General features: G+C 40.8%; 1 protein-coding gene across 2 annotated transcripts in view; it reads right to left on the reverse strand.

Moving 5' to 3' along the window:
• Positions 1-13,323, reverse strand: part of gpc6a (glypican 6a) — a 253,302-nt gene that overhangs the window by 156,447 nt on the left and 83,532 nt on the right. The window lies entirely within an intron of this gene.

A 13,323-nucleotide genomic window follows, 5' to 3' on the forward strand; every position in this document is an offset into this window, starting at 1 on the left:
GGTGGAGATCTTTCTCTTCTGATTCCTTCAAACTACATAGTGCACCTTTAACGCGATTTGTTATAATTGAATAAACATGTAAGGTTAATATATAATACATAGCAGACTAAGCTTTTTGATTTACTAGTATTAGCTCAACATGATAGAAAAGCTTTGATCAAATGTGACAGTTTACATTAACTTGCAGTAGGTTAAGTACAGATTGTGAACAAGATTTGCACGTTCGGAGCAAACGTCAACCTTGGACGTATCTGCGGTTCGCAGAAACATTGGCTGATAAGTATACATCCTGCCGACGGGGCCGGGGACGAGCGGATGATGACAACGTTTTCATTTTTGGTCTTGTCCTTGAATATTTTTTAGGTCAGATTCCTGGCAGATAGGAGGAAAGCACAGCTCTAGTAAACACTTTCTAACAGCCTCTTCTTATCTATAGATGCCTGAATTACGGCCTTTCATGATTTTGTTACAGGTACAAAACCAAAATGCTTTCAGTGGAGGAAAGCTGTTTGTGGGTTTTATACATTTCTGAAGACTTTTTTTTTTTTTTTTTTTACCAAATTCATCTTGAGGAGACACAGATGATGCATTAAGTACAGCAGCACAGAACAGACCCATCACACTACAGAATAACATCAAAGTATGTCATTATTAAAACACGCTGCTTTCAACAATGAGACGCCTTTGTCGGGTTAGGGATTTGTTTTTTTGTTTTTTTGTTGAAATTAAAGAAAATCTAACAAGAAGGGTATCTTGTCAGAACGTGAAAGATTTTCTCGAGAGTATAAAAGACTGCATCTCATGATGTCCCATACAAACACTCCCGCTGAAGGTTTTTTTGGGAGCTACAGCTGGCTCGTTAAAACTGACTTTAAATGAACCGTAAAAGTGCTCTTAGCCATGATTCAGGGTTGAGAAGCATCAAGGAAGAACTGACATGCCGTGTTGCTAGACTGCAGAAATAGATATGCACGGAACTCGAGGAAATTATCACTTTTTCGTCTAACACAATGATAAATTTAGCTCTTCACTGAGCAACATCAGATTCTCATTGGCTCCGTTTGTGGACTCTGTGAAGGATTTTGGGATAAAGTGATTATAAATGTTGGATTAGTCCATCAAGAGAGGGAGATGGACAGCTGCCCCAGTGGAAGAATTCTTTTTAAGCATCTCAGTATTTTACAAAAACATTTGTCTTTATTAGACAGAAGACAGTAGAGACGTAGACAGAGAGAGAGACAGCGAGCTGAAGTCATGACACAAGGGTGCTGGTCTTTGTCCTCTGGAGCATCCCAGTATCTCACTGTAACAGTAGGTTTTTTTCCCCTGTAACTGTAATACATGGTGTCATAAATACTCACAGTCCTCAGTCAGGGACAGGTGTAACAATTTTAAAGCAGCTGTAGTCCAATCTTACGCATAAATAGTCGACAGGAAGTGTATTATTAAACAATGTGAGGTCAGCTCCCGACAGCTCCTTCCTCCTTCCTCCTCCTCTGTTACTGAGCCCCTTTTTTCTTTCCCAGCAAGTGCTCAACAGAAACATTACAGAAAAGAAAATCATGTAATTAGCTGCAATTAGCGCCGTTGAAGTTAATCTCCTCACACAACAAAAGACCTAACAAAGAAGAACAAAGAAAATGTCTCACCATGTTAATAATTATTCCAGTTTTTAAGTCTGTATTGTGTGATATTACAAACATGTGAAGCCTTTAGCAGAAGAAAGTATGCCTGAAAGTGTGGCAAACAATTAATCTGTCAACATATACATTAACGGATTAATGTCATTCTTAAACTAAACAAACCAACACTGGTTTAGGAAAATGAATAAAATCAGAAATATCTGGGTTTTCTTTTTTTACGAGTGAACCCTTCAAATATTCACAGAACTGATGTGTAATATCACCCTACATAGATATTCAGCTCAGCTGTGGTGAGGTGAGCAGCAGGGGATGAACTGCTCAGGCGTCTGGCTATCTGGGAGGGCTGATATTCTAAATCAAGGGGGCGGACCGGACTTCCTCCACCAGGTGAATATGTGTCATCTTGCTTCGAATCCCCACGGGTGTGTTGGCACCACAGTGGGTAAATAACGGGCATGTGTTTGGCCCACAACTGATACTCAAAGTACATGGGCACAAGATATATATGCACTTATGCTACAATGCTACAGAAAACGGTTTCAGGGAGGCATTATGGAGAATGAACAACTCGAAATTGTAATATAACACTTTTCCAAGATTTTTTATTATTTTTTTGCTTTTTAATTCAAGCCATTTAAGCTTTAAAAGACAAGACAGACAATAAAAACCCTGTACTCATTAGAAATGCTGCATAGGTCGACTGAGAAAGGATCTTATAAGAACTACAAATTCATGTTTCTTGTTAGGTGGTGACATCTAGTGGCCATAATAAATAACTACAGCCGCAAATGAGGAAGTCGGAGGGCTGTTTCCCTAAACCTAATGAAGTAGTTTTTCTTGCCTGATCTAACCAAGACATTTTAGTGCCACCACCAATCTGTGAGCGTACAAAGGAGGTATGGTACCTCGTCTGTCACTGACACACTGCAACAGCCACGTTATGAGGATGGTGTTGCTGATGAACTGGCTCTCCAAACAATAATACATCCAAAGATTGTGTTTCAGCATTTTTTGGTAGAAAATTCTCTATGCCAAGTCAGAGCCCAAAATTAACATTTATGCTAAAAAAGTTTGTTGGTGGTGTCATGGCCATAGAGGGAATACACTGAACCTCTCCAGTCTTTGTGGAACTAATCTGGGTCGTTGGTGGAAGCACATAAGTTACCATCATTATGTTGGCACCTTTGATATAAAACCTGTGTAACACTGTCGTGCATGTTACGGATTTCCCGCTTTCAAGCTGTTTCGCCAAAAAAACTGTCCAGAAAATCCAATAGAATTTATTGATGTAGGCATAAAATGAAATGTCTTTGACAGGATTTGTGTGCATGGTTATTGATTTGGAATTAGTGGTTGGGCTGGATTGTGGGTGCACAGATCCAGAACTGTCATACCAGCATCCAGGGTTCACATTCAGTCTGTGGTTAGGTTAAAGCTTTGGTTAAGGTTAGGGAAAATATGTGCTCAGTATAATGTTAAGGAAAGATTGTGATTTGGGTTACATGTAAATGAATGGGATGTAAAATCCATTATCTTCTTTTTCATCAATCAGCCTAAGTCACCATTAAATCCTCACTTCCCATTCTTATCAGCTGACCAGGAAACACTGAAGACCAAGCAATCTGGTTACATGGGTTCGATAAAGAGTTGCCACAGTGCCGATCTCTTGCTATATAATGGACAAAATTTGTGTCACATAATTTAAGTTTAACAGTGTGTGTATTCAGATTCCAATGCAAGGAATGATTTAGTTTGATGATTTATCTGGCAAGTCATTCCTACTGGGTTTAATTAGTTTCAGCACACAACACAACAAACACGACATATTCACACCTTTATCTGTTGGAGGGGAGACTGACTGCAAACTGTGAATAACCCAAACATCTCTGAGAACACGATCATGTAAATGTGTTCAGTCCCACTCTGCCATCCAAATGTCAGCTGCCTGCAAGTACTAAGGACACATAAACCATAAACGAGATAGCCATGTGAACTCAGAGACCGACCATTATAAAGAAGGCTCAAGTTTTCCAGAGAAGGAATACTTTTGTAATGCAGAGTAAGCTGATCATTTCACCACCAAATCTGTCTGTTGTTGACCTTTTTTCTGGTAGAAAATTCAAGGGGGACATGCTGCCAACAAGCAATGTAAGAAAACACCCTCCTCTATTATAGGTCACATCATTTCACCCAAAATGGACTCATCTTAAGTGAGCTTTGTATGGTTTGTCATCCCTGCCAAAGAGACAACAAACAGGGCGCCCATGACCTGGTAGATAGACAGTGAGATACAATAACTACAGATTCCAGGGGATGATTACAACAGCTCCAAGGTATTAAAAAAAAATAAAAAAAAATACTCAGTTGTATTGGATCAGCATTGTGGACCAATGGTGTTGTATTGGTGTACTTCATGCAGATGTTTTTTCATGACAGTCATCAGTGTGGATTTATTAATAAAAGCACTGCTGAAAATTAAATCAATATGAAGGGCCAAAGCTGTCTTATTTCTGCCTCTGTAGCTGCTCTCCCTCTCTCTCTGCGCCCAGCTGTCACTCTCTGGTGGTTCAATGTTTAACATTGTATCGCTGCATTTTCATTACCAACATGGTATCACGGCAGTCCGTCAAATTGTCACTAAAATATAATTTACAAGATGTGTACATGAATAACTGTAAATTGGATGGTGGGGAGGATGGCTGGTGTACAAAGTCCAGGACCGTCAGAAGCGCTTTGGTTAAGGTTAAAACTCAAGCTTACATTTTGTCATCATTAGAGTGCAACTTTTGATTTTAATGCTGCTGGCAGTGTTGGCACTTCCCAGTGGTTTACTGGATAGCACAGCAATAGAGCGATTAAGATATAGAAGACTGATTAATCTATTAATTCAAATAGTTCAAATCATGATGATAATAACAACCTGCGAGCCTGGTGAACATGTTGCCATGTTGTTTAGATTAAAATAAAGGACTATTAATAACTTTATTCCAGATGTCATTATCTGTAATGTTTAGGAATAAACATCATAATGTTTAAAAAAAATAAAAATATAAATAACATCCCACAATAAAACATTTATTTTATTGTGAATTAACATTACATGAAATACTCATACATGAATACAGAGCAGACTTTGGTCAAACTGTATTATGAGATCATCAAGAACAAAAGGTCAGTGTGGTCCCAGGCCACACTGAGGATATTACTCCTCTGTTGCAGATCTGGACATTATCTCAGTAGTGCTGAGGAAGACACACTCGATTGTGTGATCTAAATGAAATGGAAAATTATATTAATTTTGCCTCACATTATTCCTTTCATACGAGGCCTTTGTTTAATAAGATTTAGAGGGAAGAGGGAAATCAGACTTTGCCTACGGAGGGCTGTGAACAGCCGCAGTGACTGAAAGTGAAACATTTGGTGATTATTTGGCAATGGCTCAGGAACTTATTTTTCTCTTTTGAGCAGTTGTGACTAATTTCAGTTACTGCGTTTTGTTTAGCTATGGTCTGTGTTACGGTTTTTCCTCGGGCATGAAAAAGCCAACTCTCCTTGACTAAACTGTCCTAATTAAAGAATAAAATGTAATTGTCATCCAGCGTATGCTACACCATTCGCCTGACTCCGAATCGAAGTTTCTTCATGTAGAGATGGTAGCAGCAGTTGCACTGAGAGAGTTTGGCTCTCAATGTGCTTCACAACTATTGAACGTTTTACAAAAAGCTTTGGGTGGTTTACGCCAGGGCACTAAGGGTTTTAAAGTACCCTAAATCGCCCACATGAGCTGTGTTTCACAGCCGCTGCTGCTGCTGTGTTAAGTGAGGAGGACAAATCAGTGGGCCAAACAACAACAATCAACCTCCAACTGTTTGTAACACACCAGGGCTGTGGGGTGAAACTGTTTTGGTAGCTTGTGTGCCCAAAAATGTGTCATGTGCCACATTTTCATTGGTCGCACCTGTGCTCCTCAGTTTTAGCAGGTCTGATTAAAAAAAAAAATGTAATTATTTTAATTATTGCAATTTCTTGTTGAGTGTGCTGTGATTTAAATGAAGAGCAACATGTGCATTTTTTCCTGTTTATAATCATTTACATGTTGTGTTTAGGAAATGTAATGAAAATGTATTATTGGGTGCATCCAAAATTGTGCTATTGCATCTAAAGGAAAATTCTGCGCACCAGTGCCACTAGTGTAAAAAGTTGTCTTGGAGCCCGCAACAGTGATACTCATCTGTCCCTTCTACCTCAGTGTTTTATATCTGTTGCACAGTTCCCCAAGGCTCTCCCACAGAAATGGCAGGGCCCCTGGAAAAAGATCAAGCATTTTGGCCCTCCATAAACACATACATAAACACGTTACTCGACTGATAAACTATATAATGACTATTTGAATTGCACAGGTCTAGTTTGTCGCTATAACAACTGACCCGACAATTTTCAACCCAAACTAACGCTAATGAATGGTTAAAATGGAATAAAATCAGTTTGTAAAGAAAGTCCTGAAGTATTAAGTACTTTTCTCATAACAGTATTTTCTGTTTTACTTTGATATATTTGATGAGCAGGTATCTGTTATTTGTAACAAGATAATTGTTGATGTATTTGCACCTGTCTCTGGTTGGTGGTTAAAGGGATATTCCGGTGTAAATTTAATCCATAGTCTGACACACCTTGACACCGAGTACGACCCCCCCCACGAGAGATAAAATTTGCGGACCGCTAGCTTACATAATTTTAGCATCCTCAGAAACGACCGCACAACAACAATACACTGCACTAAATCGGTCCAAAAAAAAAAAAAAAAGCCACAAATAATGCTCAGAACAGCACCAAACTTCAGCAACATTACAAACAGGGTCCCAGCACATATTTTGACGCATCAAACATTTGCTATCGTTGCCGGCTTTGTCGGAAAAGATAAACAAAACTCACCACCAGAGAGGCCTCCTTGTTGTGGGGAAGCCCTGTGAGTCGATTACCGGGTGCAGTAGAGTCCCACAGTAATGATATTCACTGAGCTGCGGAACTCTACTGCACTCGGTAATCGACTCACAGGGCTTCCCCACAACGAGCCTGCAGCTAGAGAGGTGAGGTTTGTTTATCTGGTCGTTTCTGAGGATGCTAAAACTACATAAGCTAGCAGTCCGCAAACTTTATCTCTCGAGGGGGTTCATACTCTGTGTCAAGGTGTGTCAGACTATGGATTAAACTTACACCGGAACATCCCTTTAATACATTTTTTATCAGTTAAATTCTTCATGGCAATAAATTGATCAATAATCAATTACAGCCATCTGCGGTACATCTTCTTTATCACTCACATCTGATTCTAGCAACCTGCTTGATGTGGTTAACCTCTTCAGCCTGGCTGAAAGCCACTTTCTGAGCCGACTGAAAACAGTTGGTATTACATTTTTATTTGGGTCTTGCCAGCTCCGTCCTTTCTTTTTTCGACTTTCTTTTTTGGCATCCTGATCTATGTGCTGGTCCTGGCATGGAAAGCAAATTCACTCCAACACCATAGCTAGTATTTAGGTTTGATCAGCAATGCACTTGTCATGCTTTTATTTAGAATGAACATGATTCATTCATGAGTCTCCCCCATAGCAGCTGGGCCCCAGAAAGCGTTCCTCTTTTCCCTGATTATGTCCCCCCAGTTTAAACCCTCCCACAACTCCTGATAATCTGGAAGACTCAAACTTCTGTCGCTTCAGATGTGAAGGTGTTGGAGTATTTAGGTCTCTCATTTACTTCAACAACAGCCGCTTCTTGTCTCACTTTTTAACATTTCATTCACCAAATTTAGGTATAATGACAAAAGCTGCTTTTGTCCCTTTTATATGTTTTGTTGTTTGAATAATTAAACCGAATTAGCCCACACTGATTTTCTTTGATGACATCCAAGAACCTAACAGTGTTTTTGAGCTCTATTTAATTATCAGTCCTCTACTATTCAGGGAAGCAGTGCCAGTCAGGCATGAAAACCTAAGATCAAATGTGTTTCCCCATTCACCACTGGTTTCATCTGCACAGCACTGTAATAGCCCTACTCAGCTAATAAGCCCTTGCTAATGAGGCCGAGAGATGATGGCCAGAAGGTGATCCTGCTAGTGGATCGATAGCTCACCACGAGGAGTCAGCACAGGGTTCATCGTGACTCATACTCTGTGCACCGCAGGGAAAACTGAGCTCTCACTATGCCGCCCTGCTGCTCCTCAAAACAGTGCTAATTGTCAGAAATTTAATTTCATGTTTTCATGGGACATTAATGTCTCAAAATGGTATTTGAACTTCGAATTCATGGCACGGCGGATCGAGAGATAGCCAGACCTAAAGATAGATCTCCCAATCGATCAAAATCAATAGATGGAGGATCTACTCAGAAGCCACGGAGAAGACAAACAGCTGACTGACGCCATTACCTTATACCGTGGTTGGATGGATGAGTGAATGGATAAATGAGGACATCTCACTGATGGATCTCACAGGAAAATAACCACTTTAATCAAGCCTTTGAAACAATTAATAGACTGCGATTGAAAGGGAGACGAATCAGGGGAGGCACATCTATGACTACTGTTTTCCTCCCTCTTTAAAGATCATATAAGGCCAAGTCTTACTTAACTGTTTACAAAGACAACCCCAGGTAGCATTGGAATACAAAGCAGACATACTTTGTATCAAAGAAAAACAGTGTTGTGCTGTAATGGTGTTCATGTGGCATGCGATGTCATAGCCTGTATGTGAGGCACACTGTAAGCAACTGAGGAATAAGGTCACTTTGTTCACATTAGCACAGCAAGCAAGGAGATGAATAATTAATCACATACTTATAATTCATGGATGTTTAAGACAGATCTGTGCAATTACTGCAAAGAGGTAAAACTCAACATTCATACTGAAGAATTCTTTTTATGCTTGTACAAAAAACTAAAATAAACCAAGCAAGAGAATGTTAAAAAATACTCAAAAACCTTTAGCATCGAACACTTTAACATAGTGTTACCCATGAAAGTAACATCACACTACTTTCAAAAGGCTTATGTTTTGAGATGTTTGTATGTTGCAAACTGAAGAAAAACTTTGGTGTTATACCCATGAAATCTAAATCATTAATGACCATCCAACTATTTATTTTACTACACTTATCCATGGACATGTTATGGTAGCAGCACTCTAAACAGAGTAGCTCAGGAGTCCCCTTTCCCCAGGCAATGTCCTCCATCTTCTCCTCAGTGGTATCTGCATTCCCAGACCTTGTAATCCTGGATATAATATACCTCTGGCATGTCCCAAGGCCTCCTTCCTGTTCATTAAGCCTGGAATATCTCCACATGGAGGAGTCATTAAGACATCCTAATCATACGCCCAAATCACCTTAACAGGCTCTTTTTAAGCTGATGGAGCGGCAGTTCAGGCTCCTCATCCTCGAAATGAGACACCCTGCCAGGGGCGTCTTATCTTTTTCCGGCACAGACCAAAGTTTAAAAGCCAAGCTGAGACAGAAAAGAGCAGAAAACAAAAAAACAGGCTAAAACGCTGATATCTATTTGTAAACATTCATCACGTAATTTTTTCATAATTTTGAAAGTGATTTGGCGCTATTCTTCTGCTGATGAAAAGTACGAGTTGAAGGTGGAATCCCAATTCAGACTTGTCTGACAATGCATGCCGGGTGAAAATAGTGCTCCGTGTAAAAAGACAGAAAAGTAGAGTTAAAAGGAAATGTCATCTGGGGCTGCAGCTATCAAATATTTTTAGAGTGAAGTATTCTACCGATTATCCCATCGATTAATCCAGTAATCTAATAAAAAATCATTTCGCATTATTAAACAACGATACAAAATAATGCATAATGAAAATGACAAGCCTGTTAAATGGACCAAGCAGTTGGCTTTTATTCCTGATATAAAAAAAAACCACACAGGTATTTATTCCAACTATTCCTGACTCCAGGAGTAAGGGTGTGTGTTTGTTTATGTGTGCATGCGTGCGTGAGGGAGAGTGAGACAGACGTGTGTGTGTGTGTGTGTATGTGCGTGCGCATGTGCTTGTGTGTGTGTGTAGGGGTGTATTTAGTCATTTGGGGGCCCAAGTCAAACCCAGTCACTGGGGCCCTCCACATCCTCGTACTGCACTGACAAAAGTTTTATTCTCACCTCAACACAAGGTCTTCAATGCGGGCAGCAGCAAGTAGCTTCAGCCTGGATACTGTTGTATCTTGTGTTACTACTTAGATGAGCTATAGTCCTTAGAAGAGACGGAATTCCAACACTACTAGAACAGCTGTAAGTCATTTTGAGCGCCAGATTTTAAACTCTATAATCCCTCATATAAATACCCAACTGAGTGATAAATGCATTCATTGTGCCATTATATTTTAAAAAAAATAAAGAAATAATACCAAAATGTACATTTTATTAACAAGTTTAATTATACATTTATCAATATTCATATCATCGCACATAGTAAACCGTAATTATTGCATGTATTTAAACAAGATTTTAACAGAGAAAACTCAGAACAAGAAAATGAACTATTAAAAGTAACATGTTAAAATGTACAACATTTTAACACTTAATATGTAATAAAATGAATAATAATAATCGAAAAAGCTGGAAAGGAGTTGATCTAAAACAAAAACAAAGAGCCGTTTTGATCACTGGTCACAGTCTGCAGATTACCCCCGCTCACACGGTTACCACACTCGGGCTTGTGGCATTTCAAGTGTCCTACGTTTGGTTCCGTTTGCAGCTCTTTCGGACTGGCTCTGCCTCCGTCTCCGTGTCTGCTGCTGCAGCGGTGGTTGGTTCCGCTGCTGCCCACCTTGTGCCGACTGCCGCGGCTCCTTTCCCCTCCATGTATTCTGCCCTCAGCTCTGCCAGCTGCTGCAGGATTTTCCTCCGGGCTCTCCTGCTGCTGCTGCTCCTTGAATAAGATGCGGGCATTGATCCCAGCCAGGTCGAGGATGTTATAGAAGACACTGGCCATCTTCTGTACCGCCTTTGACGGACTCGCCCTCGCATCTGGTCCAGGACGTCCACGCCGTACTTCGTGTTTTTGGAGTAAATCACAGACTCTGGTTTTGCCTTCGCCCCACTAAAGGTGCCCACACCTGTGTGCAGGAGCTCAGGATGCAGACATTGTTCCTCGGCTTTCCCCGGTACACAGTCAGAGTCGCATCACTTCAGCACCTGTCGACAGCTCTGCTCGCTGTTTCACGGAGGGGGAACTCCCGTTTTTGTTGCCCATGGTGCCAACCAGGCGATGTAATGCAACTATATAATAATCAACTTACAAGTAATTTCGCAAAGAAGCGCAGCTGGAGACCACTAACACAGTTAGAGACGAGAGAGACAATGAAAGCAGCAAACCCCGCGAAATGATGTGCAGTCAGTATGACCGCTTATGGCTGAAATAGGTAAATCATATATTTTCTTTGTGTTTTGTGTAGTTTAAAAAAAAACTCTTCTAAATTCAAATACAGACGCTTTTAGGAGAAGTCAGGTAAGTTACCAGCAGTACTGCATTTTTTTCATACAACAAAGTTATTGCAGATAAACATATACATTTGAAAACGGTCAATGACTGTCTCGGCCGTTCTAGTGTTAAAATCCTTCATGAGGATTATTAGCTAACAAGTGAATCATCTCAACTTTTTTTTTACTATAATTGATAAGAACATTAATCACTATTTAATATAGTTTTCTACTGCTTTAATACTCACATCTTTGTGATGAAGTGTCACTCCTGTCACTCTCCACTTCATCTCCTCCTCGCTGACACTGACAGCAACTTCTGGCTCTTGCTGTTGTCGAGTACCTATGGCTACATTCGGTGTCACTCGAAAACACTTTTGGCAGTTTTCATAAAACTTTGCTTCCCTCTCACCTTCTCCTCTTCTCCGCTCCACTAGCGTAACTCCGCTTCACATTTCTCAACTCAAACCTCTCAAAACTGTTTGTTTTGCCACTGTCTTCCTGAATCAAGCCTGCACGTGCGCAGTAACATAGAATAGTCCATTTCATGAGAAGGAAGGGGGGAGCAGTCGAAACAATCATGATAGATTAGGCATTTTTATGTATTTTTAAGCGCGCGAATTAAGACTAAAACAATAGTAATTGCTTTAAATCGAAGAGAACTTTATTAATCAGTGTTTATGAGATGATAAGTTTAAGAGATTATGAGTTTATGAGTTTGGGGGCCCCTGGAAATCTCGGGGCCCCAGGCAATTGCCTGTGTTTGCCTAATGGTAAGTCCACCCCTGTGTGTGTGTGTGTGTGTGTGTAACACAAATTAGTTTCCACATCTTAACATGATGTCTAGTCATACCGATATCACCATCACCTACCATGGTAGGCTACATTAAATTAGTTAACATCAACGGATGCTTTCGGTTCAGATGTTGAATCATCGTTGACGTGCTGTTGTGGTATGCCAGTTCTGCTGTGCAGTAGAAACATTGCACTTCTTAAGTGTGAAATGATCCCAAACTTTCGACATTCTGTCTTTTACAGACAGTTTCTTGGCTCTTCGCCATCACGCCAACTCAACACAACTGAACGTAGCAGTGTGTGTCCGCAACAGTCCGTGTGGAAACATGATCCCTGAGCTAAGCAGGCCACATAACGCGGGTGATAGGAATTAAACGAAGCCTCGAGGCAGAGATTTTGCTTCGACCATTTTTTGTAATCAAATTATTTGAGTTACTCGAGTAATCGTTTCAGCTCTAATGTCATCAAATCACACCATCCTTCACCACTGCTCTATGGTCTCAAACAAGCTGTGGCCACAACACTGAAACTATTTGTTTCTTTTTGTAAAATGCCAGTGTTACATCAGTCTACACCAATCAGCCACAACAATAAATCAACTGGCAAGGGAAGTGAATAACAGTGATCATCTTGTTACAATGCAGTTCTGTTGGGAAACCTTTGGTTGAACCAGCCGCGATCCACCCACTCATAACACTGTTGCAGACCAAGTACATCCCCCGATTGCAATTGTGCTCCCTGATGGCTGTTAACTGAGTGCTCCTTAGTAACGTTACGAAGAGCGTGAGGCATTGACCCGGCTACCAAACTGCCCAGCTCCTAATACAGTCGAGCATTCATGGGACATCACTCAATAAGTCCGACCTATGAAGGCCCCACCTCACAGCCAACAGAAGTCAAAGGAAATGCCACTAATGTCCTGGTTTTAGCAACAACAGTACAACTCCAGACATCCTGCGTGCCTGCCTTGACAGATCAGAGCCAAGTCTGACCCATGACTGGGCCTCCATGGAACAGTCTTGTCTCAGGAATGCTCGACTGGATCGGGATCTGGGAGTTTGGAAGCCAGGTCAACACTCTTGACCTCTTAGCCACATTCCTTGGTCCATTTCTGAGTGGTTATTCTGGTGTAGCAGGGTGCATTGGCCTGAAGGGGGGGACCACTACCATCAGGGAGCGCTGGTGCCATGAAGGCGAGGTACAGCAACGGTTTGTGAAAAGGGTTAAACTACCCCCCTGCAACAAAACTTTTGTTGTGTTTGGGCCTCTGACTGAGGTGTTTATATGGAGGATTTTTGATTTGTTTGGGCTTTTAAACTGAATATGATCAGAATGTTAGGATCCATGTAAACACAGCTACTGTCAGCAGTCTCCAGACTCTGAACTGTGAGGATGCAGTGTCACTG

This window comes from Acanthopagrus latus, chromosome 4 (assembly GCF_904848185.1).
Source record: "Acanthopagrus latus isolate v.2019 chromosome 4, fAcaLat1.1, whole genome shotgun sequence".
NCBI lineage: Eukaryota > Metazoa > Chordata > Actinopteri > Spariformes > Sparidae > Acanthopagrus > Acanthopagrus latus.